This window comes from Eptesicus fuscus, chromosome 2 (genome assembly GCF_027574615.1).
Source record: "Eptesicus fuscus isolate TK198812 chromosome 2, DD_ASM_mEF_20220401, whole genome shotgun sequence".
Classification (NCBI taxonomy): Eukaryota; Metazoa; Chordata; class Mammalia; order Chiroptera; family Vespertilionidae; genus Eptesicus; species Eptesicus fuscus.
In genome coordinates this window covers 1,856,133-1,872,934 of record NC_072474.1, presented here as the reverse complement: position 1 = coordinate 1,872,934, position 16,802 = coordinate 1,856,133, and the positions used below count along the sequence as shown (strand labels likewise).

Genomic DNA, 16,802 nt, shown 5'->3' with positions numbered 1-16,802 from the left:
ATTAACAAGATTGTCACAGTTGGAAAACGAGGTTGTCCAGGAAAAGTAGGAAGTAAAGAAAAGGCTATTTACTCTAAGAGCAGAATGAAGCTTACACGTGCTACTAACTGTGGGGCCTGTCCTGCTGGGAAAGGCCTCTCATCACATCCAGTTTCAAGTGTGTCCTTCTGAAGTTCCCACTCACTGTCGCCCAAGCACCCCAGGTTCTCTGGGTCCTGGGGTAGTCACCGCCACCACCACCACTGCCACCTTGGCCAACACGCACATCTTCCTGTTACCACTAGAGGAAGTGTGAAGACGCCTACTCTGCCCCGAAAATGTGTGTAAGAGCTGGAAGGCTTAAAGATAAGGGGGAGAGGGGTATATATTTATTGGTGCCTTCTCTAGGCCAGCACCTTGCTAGATTAGTCAAAGATTTTATCTCATTTTTACCCTTATAACAACCCTGAGAAGTATGATCATCCAAGGAAACTGAGGAGATACCCAGTTTATCTTTCTTAAAGTCCATGCTCATTCCAGTGCACCTTCATGCTGCTCAAGGAGCTTTCTTAAGATATTAAGGCAAACAAAGCAACACACAAAAAAGGTTTGCAGGGAAAAGAATTTTGAAACACACACGCTTCTGTTTTGCTGACTGTGGGTTTATATTTCAGTAGATGCACAATATGCTTTAATCTGGTGACCGAGAGAGTAGTCGATTTCTGAAATCCTGCTTGAACAGGAATTCTGTGGGCAAAAGTAGTTGGGAGTGCCACATGTTGTACTCCTGCCTGACAGCTCACAGTGCACATTAGCATGGTAAATGCTCTGAGAAAGTCCTGCAATTAAAAACAAAAACTATTTAAAATTGCTTAACCCAGTGTCTTGCAAGCATACTGCAGATCTCTGCAGGGTGTGTGAAACACGTGCTGATACTCTGTTGCATTACTTCACAGATCATTCTTTGGAAATATCAGTCTGAAGTACAAGCATACATTTCTTAGATTTCTAACTTGGCCATCCCTCAGAACCATTTCCCTTCAAGGCTTTGGGACAACCTGCTGCCTTTGTTTCTTGGGGCTTCTCTGGCTTTTGATCTGTGAGTATTGGTCTTCCTGCCTGGGACCCCTTCTCACTGGCGTGTTGTTAAGGCTGGCTGAGGCCTCTCTCAGAACCTAGTTATAACCGTGGCTGTGAGCCCCCTGCTCAGTTTCCATCTTTCCCAAATATGACTTGGTATTAGACTCATTTTCTAAATCTGTGGGATTTACTAGTATATGCACATTAAATACACTGGATATGCCAGCATACTGAACCTTTAAGACTAAGTGTGTCAGTGGTCCCCAAGACTACCCTCAGGCTTGAGGATTTGGAATCACAGGACTCCAGAAAGCGGTTATACTCAATATTAAAATTAGCAAAAGGAAAGGGTGCATGGGGTGAAGTCCAGGAGAAACCAGGAACAGGAGTCCAGGTAGGCATTCCCAGTAGAGTTGTGCAGGGATTCACTTAATGATCTCAGCAATAATGTCACAACTCCTGTGAAGTGTTGCTGACCAGGGAAGCACACCTGACCCCAGGTGTCCAGGGTTTTTATTGGGGTCAGTCATGTAGGCCTATAGCACCTGCATGACTGACCTCGGCTACTCAGACTCCAGCACCTTCCCACTCTCCCGCTTACAGACAGAAACAGGTGTTCACCATAAATCACCTTTTGAGGATAAATGTATGTGGTCACACTGGTATAGCATGTCTAAGGCCTAGGTGTACATCAGCACTCTTATCAGGACAATATTCTTAGTGCTCAAAGTTTTTCTCCCAATAGTCTGGCCAAGGGCCTGTCTGTAAGACAAGCCTTTCTTTATAATGTACAGGGTTTGGACATCATAGACATATTGAGTTAGCCCTTTTTTAACCATTTCCGCCTACTAAAGTTTAAATTCTTATAAGTTGCTACTTTTTTAGAATTACTGAATTTAAGTAAAAAAACAGGTACTTCACACTGATATTGTTTTCCTGACTGAGTGCTTATTAAAAAACTAGAGGCCCGGTGCATGAAATTCGTGCATGGGGGCGGGGGGGGGGGGCTGTCCTTCAGCCCAGCCTGCACCCTCTCCAATCTGGTATCCCTCTCACAATCCAGGACTGCTGGCTTCCAACCGCTCACCTGCCTGCCTTCCTGATTGCCCTTAACCACTTCTGCCTGCCAGCCTGATCACCCCCTAACCACTCCCCTGCCAGCCTGATTGATGCCTAACTGCTCCCCTGCCAGCCTGTTTGCCCCTAACTGCCCTCCCCTGCGGGCCTGGTCCCCCCCAACTGCCCTTCTCTACAGGCCTGGTCACCCCTAACTGCCCTCCCCTGCAGGCTTGATTGCCCCCAACTGCCCTCCCTTGCTGGTCCCTCCCAGCTGCTCTCCCCTGCAGGCCAGCTCGCCCACAACTGCCCTCCCTTGCAGGCCTGGTCCCTCCCAACTGCCCTCCCCTGCTGGCCATCTTGTGGTGGCCATCTTGTGTCCACATGGGGGCAGGATCTTTGACCACATGGGGGCAGCTATCTTGTGTGTTAGAGTGATGGTCAATCTGCATATTGCTCTTTTATTTGATAGGATATAGGCCTGGTGCACGGGTGGGGGCCAGCTGGTTTGCCCTGAAGGGTGTCCCTAATCAGGGTGGGGGTTCCCTTGGGGTGTGGGGCGGCCTGAGTGAGGGGCCTGTGGTGGTTTGCAGGCTGACCACGCCCCCCAGGGACCCAAGCAGAGGCCCTAGTATCTGGGATTTATTTATCTTCTACAATTGAAACTTTGTAGCCTGGAGCGGAGCCAAGCCTTCTGTTCACTCCGTGGCAATAGCCATTTCTGTTGGGATTTATTTATCTTCTATAATTGAAACTTTGTAGCCTTGAGTGGAGGCCTAGGCCAGAAAGGGCAGGCGGAAAGCTTGGCTTCCTCCATTGCCGGGTAAACCCAAGCCTCCCTCCTGCTCTCTCTGTGGCCGCAGCCATCTTGGTTGGGTTAATTTGCATACTCACTCCTGATTGGCTGGTGGGCGTGGCTGGTGGGCGTGGCTTGTGGGTGTAGCGGAAGTACAGTCAATTTGCATATTACTCTTTTATTAGATAGGATGGCAGAGACCATTTTTTACCTTGGTATGAAAGGTCAAGATACCCCTGTCTCTTTCCTTTTTTTAAATTTTGTTTTTCACTGAAATAAAATTCACCATTTTAACCAGTTTATAGTGTACAATAATAGTATTAGTTTTTAGTATTCACAATGTTTTGTAACCACTGCCACTACCTAATTCCAGAACATTTCCATCAGCCCCAAAAGAAACTCCTTCTTTCATTTACCCCTCCTTGCAACCATGAACCTACCTTCTTTCCCTGTAGATTTACCTATTCTGGACATGTATACTAATAAAAGGGTAATATGCTAATTAGACTGGAAGACCTTCCAGATGTCCTTCTGGATAAAGCCATGGTGGCGGGGCCAAGGCAGAGGTGGTTAGGGGCAATCAGGCCAGAAGGAGAGGGCAGTTGGGGGTGAGAAGGCTGGCAGACAGAGTGGTTAGGGGCGATCAGGCAGGCAAGCAGGTGAGCGGTTAGGAGCCAGCAGTCCCAGATTGTGAAAGGGATGTCTGACATTCTCCAAGGGGCCCCAGATTGGAGAGGGTGCAGGCCGGGCTGAGGGACACCCTCCCTCCATGCACGAATTTTGTGCACCAGGCCATTAGTCTATATATATAAAAGCCTAAGTGACTGTCCGACTGTTTGACTGTCTGACCAGTAGCTATGACATGCAATGACCACCCGGGGGCAGACACTCAATGCAGGAGCTGCCTCACTGCAGTCACTTGGCAGCTGCATTTCTCAGGTGATGCACCCAGAACCAGAGAGGAGGGAGCCCGATTCTGGGGTGCATCACCTGAGAACCACCCTCTTGCAATCCGGGACCCCTCAGGGGATGTTGGAGAGCTGGTTTCGGCCCGATCCCCACAGGCCAGGCCGAGGGACCCCACCGGTGCATGAATCCGTGCACCCGGCCTCTAGCTGTATATAAATGGAATCATATGTGGTCCTTGTGACTGGCTTCTTTCACTTAGCATAATATTTTCAAGTTTCATTCATGTTCGTGCATGGATCAGTTCTTCATTTCTGTCTTGTTTTTTTTGTTTTTTTTTTTACCAAATAAGATGCCATTGTATGGATACATTACATTTGCATATCCATTCCTCTGTTGGTGGACACTTGGAGATTCTACTTTTTAACTATTCTGAACAATACTGCTATGAAGTTCATGTATAAGTTTTTATGTGAACATATATTTTCAATTCTTTTTGGTAAATACCTAGAAGTGGAATTGCTGAGTCATATTACTCTATCAGTACCTTTCTGAGGAACTTCCAAACTGTATTCCATAGCACTTGCACCATTTTACATCCCACTAGCAGTGTATAAGGATTCCGGTTTCTCCACATCCTTGTCAATACTTGTTACTGTTCCTCTTTTTCATTTCAGCCATCCTAGTGGGGGTGAAGTGGTATCTCATTGTGATTTTATTTCTCTTTTCCTTAACAGGTAATGGTGTTGAGCATCTTTTCATGTGCTTACTGACTATTTATATATCTTCTTCGGAGAAATGTCTATTCAAATATTTTGCCCATTTAAAAATTTTTGTTGTTTTTCTTTTTATTTCTGGATTGTAAGAGTTCTTTTTATATTCTAGAAACTTAGCAGTTATATGCTTTCCAAATATTTTCTCCCATTTTGTGGGTTGACTTTTCACTTCCTTTGTGGTATCTTTTGAAGCATAGAAGTTTTTATTTTGGTAAGTCCAACTTATCTTTTTTATTTTATTTTACTTCATGTGCATTTGGTGTCATATTTAAGAAACCATTGCCTAATACAATGTTATGAAGATTTACACCTATGTTTCCTTCTAAGACTTTCATAATTTTAGATTTTACATTTAGGTCTTTGATCCAGTTTGAGTTGATATTTGTAAATGGTGGAAGGAAGGGGTTGAATTTCATTTTTTTTTTTTTTTTGGCATGTGGACAGCCAGTTGTCCCTGTACTGTTAATTAAAGAGACTTTTTCTCCATTGACTGATCTTGTCACCTTTATTGAAAATCAGTTAGTTGACCATAGGTATCCAGGTTTGTTTCTCATTTCTCTCTTAACAAAAAGATGAGGTTTAAGGATTAATGGTGATGTGCAGGCCCCATTACACTGACAATACAGGCACCTAGACCAGCCCCAGCGCTGCTCTCTGCTGCTTTGCTCTCAGTCATATTGCATGTATGCTCACTGGACACCCAGCCATTGATGGCTCCCTAGCTCTGCAGCTTGTCTTCACCCTGAAAATATTTACTATTCATACAATTCCTAAAATACAATTGTTATCAGCTTTGGAGGCGAATGTTAGCTGGTAGACCATAGAAAGATACCAGTTGGATAACAGTAATTTAGGGCAACAGTTTTTAAACAGTGATCCTTGGAGCTCTGCCCCTTTACAGTTTTTAAATAGTGATCCTTGGAGCTCTGCCCCTTTAATCCTAATAGTTCTGCTCTTAGAGTTCCATTTGACTATCTAGGAACCCAGACTTTAGGACTCTCTTTTACCATGGCATTGGGAGGCATTCTTCAGAAACAAGTATCATTAAGGTAAAAGGGTACCTAGAACATTGTGTAATGCTCTCCACCACAATGAGCCAACTCTACCTTGCCTATTCTGTCATCTTAGATTAGTGAAGTGTTAAGTGGCAGACACCCAAAATAAAGTGATAAAGTGACTTAAACAAGATAGAAGTTAATTTTTCCCTTATCTTAAAAGTTAAGTGGAAGATTATCCAATGTTGGGATGATAGCTCTGCTCCACAAATCCTTAGGACTTTCCATTTCATCACTCCTCCATTTCTTGGGTTTGGTCCTGTGGAGAAAAAAGTTGCCTTCTTCCTCTGTATCCTTTTACTTTCACATGACTACCACACTCACAACACTTCTGACATCAGATATGAGGGGTTTCCCCCAACAAGCAACTCTCTGAAACACCAATTGGGTGTCTTACATTTTAATTCAATTCTGACACTGTCTACCTGGAGACAGTTTCAGGTAGGCAGTGTCAGACAGTGTCAAATGCCACAGATTTTTTTTTTTAAGGATGTCTCATGAGACTGCCCCCACTCCACCCCAGACACTAATCACAAGTCCAGGTCACCTGGGCTTCTGACTGATCAGCTTTAAATCAGAGGTCCCCATGATCCCCTTCTTGGGTTGAATTAATTTGCTAGGGTGAGTCACAGAACTCAGAAAAAGTTTACTTACTCTTTACCAGCTTATTAAGGGATATAACAAAGGAAGTAGATGAGAAGTCTTCGAGGCCCAAGCACAGGAGCTTCTGTTTCTGTGGAGTTGGGGTGTGTCACCCACTAGGTAGGTGGTTATGTCCTAGTTTCTCATCACTTAGGAAATTATAAGGATCTTAGGAGCTCTGTGCTGGGAACTGGGTTCAAAGATTAAATAACAAAACAAAATATTCTCCTATTATCCCTATTTACAAGGGTTTTAGAAGCGCTTTGTCAGAAACCTGGGGCAGAGACCAATATATATGTTTCGTATTATTTTGCGTGTCCTAATTTTTATATCTCAAGAGGCAGTCAGAGTTCCATCCATCATATTTCAATTCCAAGTCACAGGATATTGAAGAAGAAGGAAGGGTGATGAACAAAGGGCATAGACCTGCTTTTTTCAAAGTAGGTTTCCAGGAAATTGTCATATACTATTTCACTTACATTCCATTGGCCAGAAATGTACCTGTGGCCACATCTAGCTTCAAGAAGGCCCAGAAATGTCATCTTGGGAGGGGGCAGCCATGCACTCAGCTAAAAATGCTATTATGGAAGATCATGGGTTTTGGGAGACATCACACATTCTCTTGCACACCCATCAGTTGAGCAGTTCCTGAAATCCAGTCTCTTCCAGGAAACTGCTTAAACCAATTATTAAAGTACTGTACTCTTCTTAGTATGATCCAGGGATTTTCCGATTTGCTTTCTAACTGGCCACTTAGCATTGCTTTCTACCACCACACATCCTTGTTCTAGACTTATAAAGATGAATCTCACATCATATGTTGATGTCATGTTTCCCTTTTATACATGCTTGTAATATAATAATATCTGTCTCCTTCTTAGTAAATGGCACCACTGTTCATCCAGTTGCTCAAGCCAGACACTTTGGAATCATCCTTAAGTCTGTCTCTCATTGCTCCTGTTCAGTCCATCAGCAAGTCCTGTCTTCTCTTCCTCCCACACATATTCTGTATCAGGCCTCTTCTCTCCACTCCCATGCTACCACCTTGTGCACACCACCATTAACTCCTGTCTGGGCTACTGCACATACTTTCCCAAGTAGCCTCCTTCCTTTCACTTCCGCCATCCCCTCCCCACAGTCCATTACCCTACTTCAAACCCTCCATTGTCTTCTTGTGTTTCTCTTTCCACTCCAGCCACACTGACTTTCTCTCTACACGCTCCTGGCAGGGCCTTTGCACTTGCTGTTCGTGTTTCTTGGAATGGTCTGACCCCCAGATCTTCCTGTGGTTCCCTTCCTTATTATCAGGAGAGAGGTCTTCCCTGTGATACTCCACCACTCTCTTTCGTAGTACCCTCCTTCTTTTCTTCATAGCATGTATTACTATCTCAGATTTGTGGAGTCAGTTGACTTATTTCCTGGAATGAAATCTCGGTGACAGCAGTGACTTCCTCTATCTTATTCACTGCCATGTCTCTACTTGATAGGACAATGCCTGACACAAAATGGGGATCAATAAATATTCCTTGGAATGAATGAGTAGATGTATGATAAAAGTATTTTTAATATATGGCTAATTTCAAATTTTTAAAAATACTGCCTTGACGAGAGGAGAGAGTTTGCCTTCTGGAGTGTCTTAGGAGGATCATGCCATTTTGTACTTTTCCTGTCCTGGAGCAGCTGACCTCCTGGCAATCAATGGTTTGTGGTCTACACAGTTTCCCTTCATCAAAGTAAACTAGCACCAACTCCAGCTCTGTGTGGTTTTGACGCCATTACTGGTATCATATTTCTACGTGACTGTTTCCGTAACTGAATTGTCTCTACTAGAACAGATAATCAGAAAAAGCACAGCACAGTCGTCTTCTAACAAAAGCAAATTAAAGCCAACATTTAACTGAGCTGTAATGAGCTAATTCAGATGAGTAGGCATATGGAGGCTTTTACTGAACGAGTCTGCTGTCTGGAGGGCTTTGAATACAAATTCCTCGAAAGTTCTATGCTTGTTTGCAGTCTTTAGAGAATATTGACCCTAATAATGCTTTCGGGTGAATAGAAAGGATAATTTTAGTCATGTGATAGTAGCTCATTTTAAAGGTTTGGTAACAGTTACAGTTTATTGAGAAAGGGATTAAATTATGCCTTGATTTTTTTCCCTTTTGTTTTATTTAGGTTGGAACTGCTTATATTATCTCAAAACTTAGGCTTAGTAATATTGATTTTGATCAGTTACTATAATAAAATATTCTATTTTCATTTACTTTTAAAGAACAAAGTGTGTGCTCACTCTCAGCTTCAGATAAAACATGCCTACATATATAGTAATAGGTGTAATCTTATTATTTGTCCCACAAGGTTGTGACCAAGCATCACCACCACTGGTTGCAGCATGCACTGTGCAGGTTTAGTCATTCTGAGTGGTAAATATACCTCCCCTGGAAGGCTCAACATTTATAAGGAGCTTCAGATGAATACAACAGTTACTTTAATTTTTTTTCTACAATCAAACACAACTTATGAACTCTTATTTTCAAATATGACAGAATATAAACTTCTATTTTCAAGTGCAGTACTTATACTCTCACTCTCTCATCCAAATTAATACAGTCGTTTGGGTACAATTACTCCAAAGACTCAGGGTCAAACTCAGTCAATTCAAGGTCCAAGGCTAGTCTCTGCTTGGGGTTCTCTGTCCCTCAGGGTGACTTCTGGGATCAGTGGCACCTTGGTGGGAGTGGCCTCATGGCGATGGCGGTGGGAGCACTGAATAGTATACACACTGCACCCTGGGTGCTGTTGGCATCCTTTATGGTGCTCTTATTCTCCCAACTCGGCCTTGGGCTGTTTGCCTTCATCCCTTCTCATTTCTGGTTGACGCAGCTGGACCCTCCTACCCTCCCAGCTGGGTCTTACTGTGCAGCAGATGATGGTCCCTGGCTTCCAGTCACAACGTAACACACTCTGTGTTTTCCTTGTCCTCACACCGAATTCTGACAGTCCTTGGGACCCTTTAGCACTCCCATTACCCTGTCAGGCCACACACGGCTTTCATACTGTGGGACCAGGGAAATATTTCCAAAGCCTACACACCACCCTGACTTTTTCACCCACTATGGCTGCCTCTGGTTGACCTGTGGGACCCAGGGGGTGGTTCCTCCCAGATCCAAGTGAGAGACCACAGTTCCTCTGTGGTCAGTCTTCCAAGCTCTGCCCCCTGGGAACCCACAAATGCATTTTTATTTTCCTTTTAACAAGCCTGGTTGTTAACAAAGCCTGACTAGGAACCTCTCTTCTAGACAAGCTTCTAGACCAAGGATTTAGGAAATGCTATTTTATGACTTTTTAAGAAGTATACATAATAATAATAATAATAATAATAATAATAATAATAATTGCTATTTTAAGCTTGAAGAATGAGCAATGTCTTCTTTGTTCAAGACTGTATCTGCTGTCAGTGAAGGAGGGGATGTGTATGCTTTAGACTCAAGAGCCTTGGGAAATAGGAATACGAGCAATAAAAATGTATCAGATTATATTTCCACACTATTGTCCTTATGTTCTACACCCACACAGATATTGTCCTCCTGTGTTCTCAGTAGTAGAATCCACTAACCTTATCCTCAAAAGTGAACTGAGAGGTGAATTGCAAACTAGAAATCAAGGTGAATATGGAGTGCAAGAGAAATTATCCAGGAAAGCTTAGCAAGACTTTCACTCATTGGTTGCATGCAAAGTAAGAAGTTAGGGCAGCTTCAAAGTTTCAAAACAGGGTTCCGACGATGGAGGTCCCACCAGGATCATCTTAGTGTCTCCCCTTGAGTTGGAAGCGTTGTTTGTGTGTTCATTTGTCTTAAAAACATGGCTTTAGTTTTACATGTACTTAATTGGAAATAAAGTTGGAACGTTAAGGGGAAACTGTTTGGAGATGTGGGAATAGAGAGCGGGATAGAGGCCAGGGATGGTAACAGAGATAAACTTCTGCTTCAGAGGAATCTGATGGGTGTGATTTCCATCATAGCCAAGAGCCTCTCTTGGAAGCTGATTCCCACACATGCTGAATTGTAGACCTGAGGATTTTAGAAATGTACTGGTAAGCTTTAGCAATTGATTATTTTTTTCTCTCTATCAGAGAGGATGATTTTTGCCTAGAAAGGAAAACTGTTGGTTTTCCCCAGACAGTTTTATTCCCATATCCAAACCAGTCCCAACTTGAAAGTGGCCAATGAGTCTATAGAAAGAGAGTAACATGAAATCCGCATACAAGTTACATTTTCATCATCATAATTCTTTTAACACTACTTTTATCATGAGGTCTTGGGAGAGGTCTTTGGTTATAAAACACATTTGATAACACTTATACATGTGGCTCTAGTAAAAGAAATCCAGCCTCTGCACAAGTGACAGATGCTGAAAATTGTGGGATATGTTCAGAACAACTTTTTTGAAAATTTTATTTGTAAGTTTCATCTCCAAGTTGGATGCCTGGGAGCTTTCACAGCACCGCATTGATATTCCACAGGAAATGTAAGCCACTGCATCCTCATGAAAAACATCTAGAGCAGGAATCATGACACCCATCCAATATCTTGTAGGCTTTGAAGATGGCACTGTGGTTTGTGTGACCACATTGTAGCTTTTGTTATCTCTGAATAAGCTTTCCAAAAAGGATTTTATTGAAATAAGTGATTACGTATTTATATGATTGGTGCATATTTATTTGCATCCAAGCTTACTGAGCATCTTGCACCACATCTTCACTTTGTTTTTTGAACAACAATTACTGTTTAAAGATTCTTTTTCTGTTAATAGCCCTAGAGTTTGTAGTACAGCTTTTTAATAGATTTTAAGAGCAAAGGATCAGATGCATAAGAAGGAGTGATATATTGAGTGCCTCCTGAAAAATTCTGGGCTGACTTATCTTTGCTTTATAGTATCAGAGTAAAGAATAAACAGAAATGAGACCATGAAAAAGCCTTTGTTTAACACATTGGCTAACAGAAATTGCCTGTGTCAGTACTGTATCTTCCTACTTTAACTCTAGCAATAGTGATCCTATGATTTTGTGGAGGGCAAAATAAGAGGTGCTTAATACTTGTGCCAAATAATTTGTAGAAGGCGAAAGATTTATGCGGTCTGAAGAGAAACCAGAGCATTGTGCCAAATAATTTGTACCACCTCTTGTTTGGTTTGCTGAGTTCAGTTCTGCCACATTTGCACATGTAACTTAGAAATGTCTAGGTGGGGTCTCACATACTTTGCTGGCCTGTATGTAATGGTCATTCTTACTCCCTTCTGAGACCAGCTTCTGTGTGGACCACACTCTTTTTCTCTAGTTGCCTTAATTTCATAGTATGTTGAAATTAAACAGCAATGCCGGAATAGGAGATTGAGTAGCCACTCTGGCAGCACCCTCAAAGAGGGGATAATTGTCTGAACACAACATTACAGAGTCTGATTCTCCCCTGCACAGTCAGACATTAGATGTTAGTGATTTGAATCACATGAGCTCTACATTATTAAGAGGAGCAAATGCGGCTGGCTGCTAGGTGAATTAGAGACCCCAGTCTTCTCCCTTGAGCAAGATATATAGGAGAAGCCCACTAGTATCCTGAATGAAGAGAAATTATCACATCCTACCTAATAAAAGAGTAATATGCAAATTGACCACACCTTCGCTACGCCCAAGCCATGCCCACCAGCCAAAGCCATGCCCACCAGCCAATCAGGGCAAGTATGCAAATTACCCAACAAAGATGGCATTTAATTTGCATATGCTGAGGGAGGTTGGAGTGAAGACTGAAGACAACTTAGAAGGAAGAGGGAGGAAAAGCGGAAAGCAAGGTGGCTGCCAGAGGGAAAGCGTGGGGGGGGCGGGGGGGGGCGGGTGGCAGCGGAGGCGGCGGCAGTGCGCGCAGAAGCGGCAGTGCGCGCAGCCGCAGCGGCAGCTTGCAGGAATCTTCCTGCAAATGGGCTCCTAGTATGATATAATGAACTTGAGCTGTTTAGCTGGACAAAGGTGACTTAAACGTAGGTTGTAACTCAGCCCTCCAAACTTATAGTGTGTGATTGTATGTAATCTTACTAAGTCCACAGAAACTGTTTGCTCATTTGTAAAATAGGGTAGCGATCATTCATTCTACTGAAATTGCAGTAAGAATTACATGACATGATGTGTAAGTACCAAGCACCGTGGTAGTGGTAGTTGTTGGTATTACAGAATTTTTATTTTAAAAAGTCACTTGATCATTGAATTTGAGCAGAGGGAATCTCAACGGGCTTAATGTCTTGGAGAGTCTGATGATTCCTTTTTCACAATTGGAAAACATGTGTCCAAAAACCAGATATGCATCTGATTTGTCCAGGACAATCTCTCCCTGGGACAGTTGGAGATAGTCATGGACTTCTCCATGACTTCCCTCTGGAGACCCCAGCAGACACCTCCCTTCTAGTGATTCAGTCCTTCTTCACCTCTGTGAACTGCTCTCCACAGGCCACCTTAAAACAACTCTAACCAAGTCTTTCTTGCCCGTTTTGACAAACTTTATGTCTTTTAGGGTGACCTATGATTAATGTGGGTCTTTCTCATTTTTTGTATCTTGTACTTATTTATTCTCAGAGAGGACTTTACTTATAATAATAGTAATTGTAATATCTACCATTTGTTGAGCAATTAGTATGTGTCTGCACTGTGCAAAGTGCTTGATGTGCATTGTCTCACTTAATTCTCATAACAAACCTTTGAAGTAGGTGTTTGTTCTCAGAGTGAATAGAGGTGGTTTTGTTTTATAGTTGAAATGACAGCTGGTGAGTGGCTGGTGTTATCCCACAGCAGCATTACCCCCAACTTTGGGGGACACACTTGTCTTTGCCTTGTAATTTGGTAGCTATAGGTAAAAGGCTTACCCAATAGCAGTGGTCTGGGCCTTTTAATTCTTTTATATTATTGTTATTTAAATTATAAAATTTCAAATGTAGAGGAAAATATAGAGAATGATAAAATATGGTGTACTCACTAGTAATATTTAAGGCATGTTACCATCTTGCCATAATTGATACAAAACTTTAAAGCTACAGAAATAACACCTGCCTCATCATTTCTTCTCATTATTTAATCTCCTCAGCAGAAACTAGTATCCTGAAAGCTGTGGCTCTATGTATTTTATGATTTATGACTTATGTAGGTACCTAAACAAAATATTGTAGTATTTTTTTCAATGTGTTTTTAAAATGGTATCATCTTGTATGTTACCTTTTTCAACTTTCAGTTGAAATTTATTTTTGTTGATATCTACAAATCTAGTTTACTCCTGCTGCATAATATTCCAGTGTATAAGCACTTCACAGTTTATCTACTTCCACACTGATGGACATTTACCTGTGTTTAGCTACCAGTATTAGCCCTTGTAGACAGTGCCTTCTTATATGCCTGAATGACATAAACGCACTATAATTTTTTGTCAGTTTTATGTATTGCAAATACCTTCTCCTAATCAGGGATCAGCAAACTCTTTCTGCAAACAGCCAGATAGTAAATACTTTAGGCATTGTGGTTCATGGAGTCTCTTTGCAACTACTTAATTCTGTCATTATAGTGGGAAAGCAACCATGAACAATACATACCCAAATAGATATGACTGTATTCCAGTAAAACTTTATTTACAAAAAAAACAAAACAAGCAGAGGGCCAGGTTATGGCCCTTCTGCCATAGCTTGCTGACCCCAATTCTAGACTATTGCTTATCTTTTTGTTCATGAAGCCTTTTATTATACTTAATTTTTATTGGAGTATAATCAATTTTTCCCAATCTTTTCCTTTTTTGTTTGTGCTTTGTGTACTTTTCAATATATTTCCCCTACTGTTTGTATGGAATACTTTGTCTATTTACAACTGTATATGCTTTAAAGTTTTGCTTTTTGCATTTAAATCCACCTGGAATTTATTTTTGTGCAGTGTGAACTATGAATTTAATTTTAAATTTTCTCTTATGGCTCAGTTGTCCTAGCCATTTATTGAATAGTACATTTTTCCTCTACTGTTTTGTCAAACCACCTCTGTCATATACACATTTATTTAAAAATAACCCTTGTTAGACTCTGCAGGAACAACACTAAGGTGCTACCTACTAGTTGCTATGTATGTGAATAATTAAGCCAAATTTTGGACCTTCCAGTGGGGCAACATTTTAAATATTCCTCGGAGAAATGCCTCCTTAGGATCCCTGCCAGAAAAACAAGATATAACTAATTACTTAATCTTATGACTGAGTATTGGTCAGGGTAGATTCACTGCTATAGCAAACAACCCCCAAATATCAGTAGCTTAACATTATCAGGATGTATTTCTCACATCACAGAGAAGTGTGAGTAGGTGGGAGTACTCTGCTCCACAGAGTCATTAGGGACTTTAGCTCTTTCCTCTGTGGATCCACTATCTCCTAGGGCCTTGTGGACCTCCAGTGGGTCCTCTGTCATAAGGCTGTGTCTGAGGGGAGAGAGAAATCATGTGGAGTGTTGTGGGGGTTTAATCTGCCAGGTCTGGAGATAGTGTACATCACTTCTATCCACATTCCATTGGCCAGAACTCAGTCAAGTTACATAGCTGCACCTGACTACAAGAGATTCTGGGAAATGTGGTCTAGCTCTGTGTTCAGGAAGAAGAAATGGGTGAGGTGACCAACAGGTAAATATAGGGGTTCCTTCATTCAGATCCAGAAATGCTTCATCATGAGAGCAGGACCAAGTTTTCTGCACTCCAGCTGTCTCTAGCGCCTAGCACAGTGCCTAGCCATGATGAGGGTTCAATACAAATTAGAAAGTGGATGTGAAAAGAAGAAGGAGGACAGGAAGAGAGGGATAGAGGCAAAGATGAAAGGGCAGAAGGGGGGAGGGAGAGGACTAACAAGAGAGTGAATGAATGAATGAATGAATGGGCAAAGCCAATGCGTTACTGAGGTGATTGTCCCAGACTTTTGTGGATTCTGTGGTTGAAACACAGTCCACTTTTGTTGAGGCATGTGATACAGAACTGTCCTCTGTAGGGGTCTGGATATCATTTGGCTTTTAAATTTAGTACACCCTAATTACCCCATTGCTGGGAGGCATGGAACCCATCTTGTTTGATAGGCTTGGCTCCTAATGGCTGGAGGGCTGAGTAGAACTGAACCTAGAGGTGAACCTTTTTAGTTCTGAAGCTGAGCAGAGTGGGGCACCCTGGGCGGGGGCGAGGCGGGAGTATTGTGGGCCCACAATGAGCAGCAGCAACTGCCTGGAAGGTTTATGTTCCAGCACATCAGTGGAGTTCTAAGAAGACAGTTGTAATGGATATTAGGGCCCAAACATAGGGACTCTCAGATAAGACCCTTTTTCTGCCTGTTTTGGGAGAGCCCATGTTGGGAAAATACCCAAAATATTGTCCTTTGTAGTTACCGGTGGGACCTAATAAAGCATTGCCAGTCCTGACATTTATATTTTTATGCAGCACAAAATGAGCCATGGGAACTGGCTTGCAGGTCCCTCAGAAAGTGTTGGCAGAACCCAGAGTTTTAAAAAGATTGGGTGGGATATAAATGTTCAGACAGATTAGATTGCCTAAGTGTTTGCTTTGTGTAAGAATAGTCTGAATAAACTTCTAAGGAGTAATTTTCAGAGTTGCCTGTTGTGTCTAAAATGGTTGATATGAAAGTGGCTGACTCTCTGTTTCTGTTACCTCTGAAACAGATTTGTGATTGAGAAACCTGGAAGTGAGAAGTAGCCATGAAAGAGAAAAGGGCATTTGTTCCCTGTGAACCCATTTCTATACACATAGGATGGAATTTGGTGACGGTGGTAAAATGTGCCCCTTGGGAAATTGTTTTTTCCTTAAGATTCCAAAGGGCCAGCTGGATAGTTGAAGATTGGGGATGGTCTGGTTTCAAATTCTGGATCCAGCACTTAGTATAGACATTTGACAAATTACAGCTTTATTTTCCTCATCTGTAAACATGGGGGAAATCCTAGTACTTAACTTCATTGGGTTGTTATGGTGTTAAATTAGATAAGCCACCTAAAGTGTTTGATTTGCAAAATGCCTGGTATTTGGCCAGTGCTCAGTAGACGTTAGTAGTTCTTTTGGTCCTCACTGTTGTTATTATCAACAATAGAGAAAGCAGTGGAGCTTGTAATATATATCCAAAGTATGGTACTTTTTGCCCAACACTCATCTGCCAGTGGAATATAGGGGGTTTGGAGGAAGGAAGGATTCAGGGAGCATGGAGTTACATGTCCCTAATTTTCCTGGGCCAACTTGGGGGTAGTTCAGATTTTAGGTCTTTCCCAAGAGGCATACCATAAGCCAGAGAGAAAGCATTGAGAGATACAGGACTCAGGCAACTGAGTCTCCTAGTCACCGTAGAACAGGACAGAATCAGTGTGGATGTCCACCAGGATGAAGGCTGAAGTGAGTGGTGAGAGACAGAAGGGAGTCAGGAAGTGGTGGTAGGGAGGTGTGAGGTGTGGTGTGGAGCGGGGCTGGTT

The 16,802-nt window shown here is 42.2% G+C and overlaps 1 protein-coding gene across 1 annotated transcript in view; it reads left to right on the top strand.

The window, feature by feature from the left end:
• The window catches only part of THSD4 (thrombospondin type 1 domain containing 4), a 764,623-nt gene that overhangs the window by 228,379 nt on the left and 519,442 nt on the right, over positions 1-16,802 (top strand). The gene's annotated exons all lie outside the window — the stretch shown is intronic.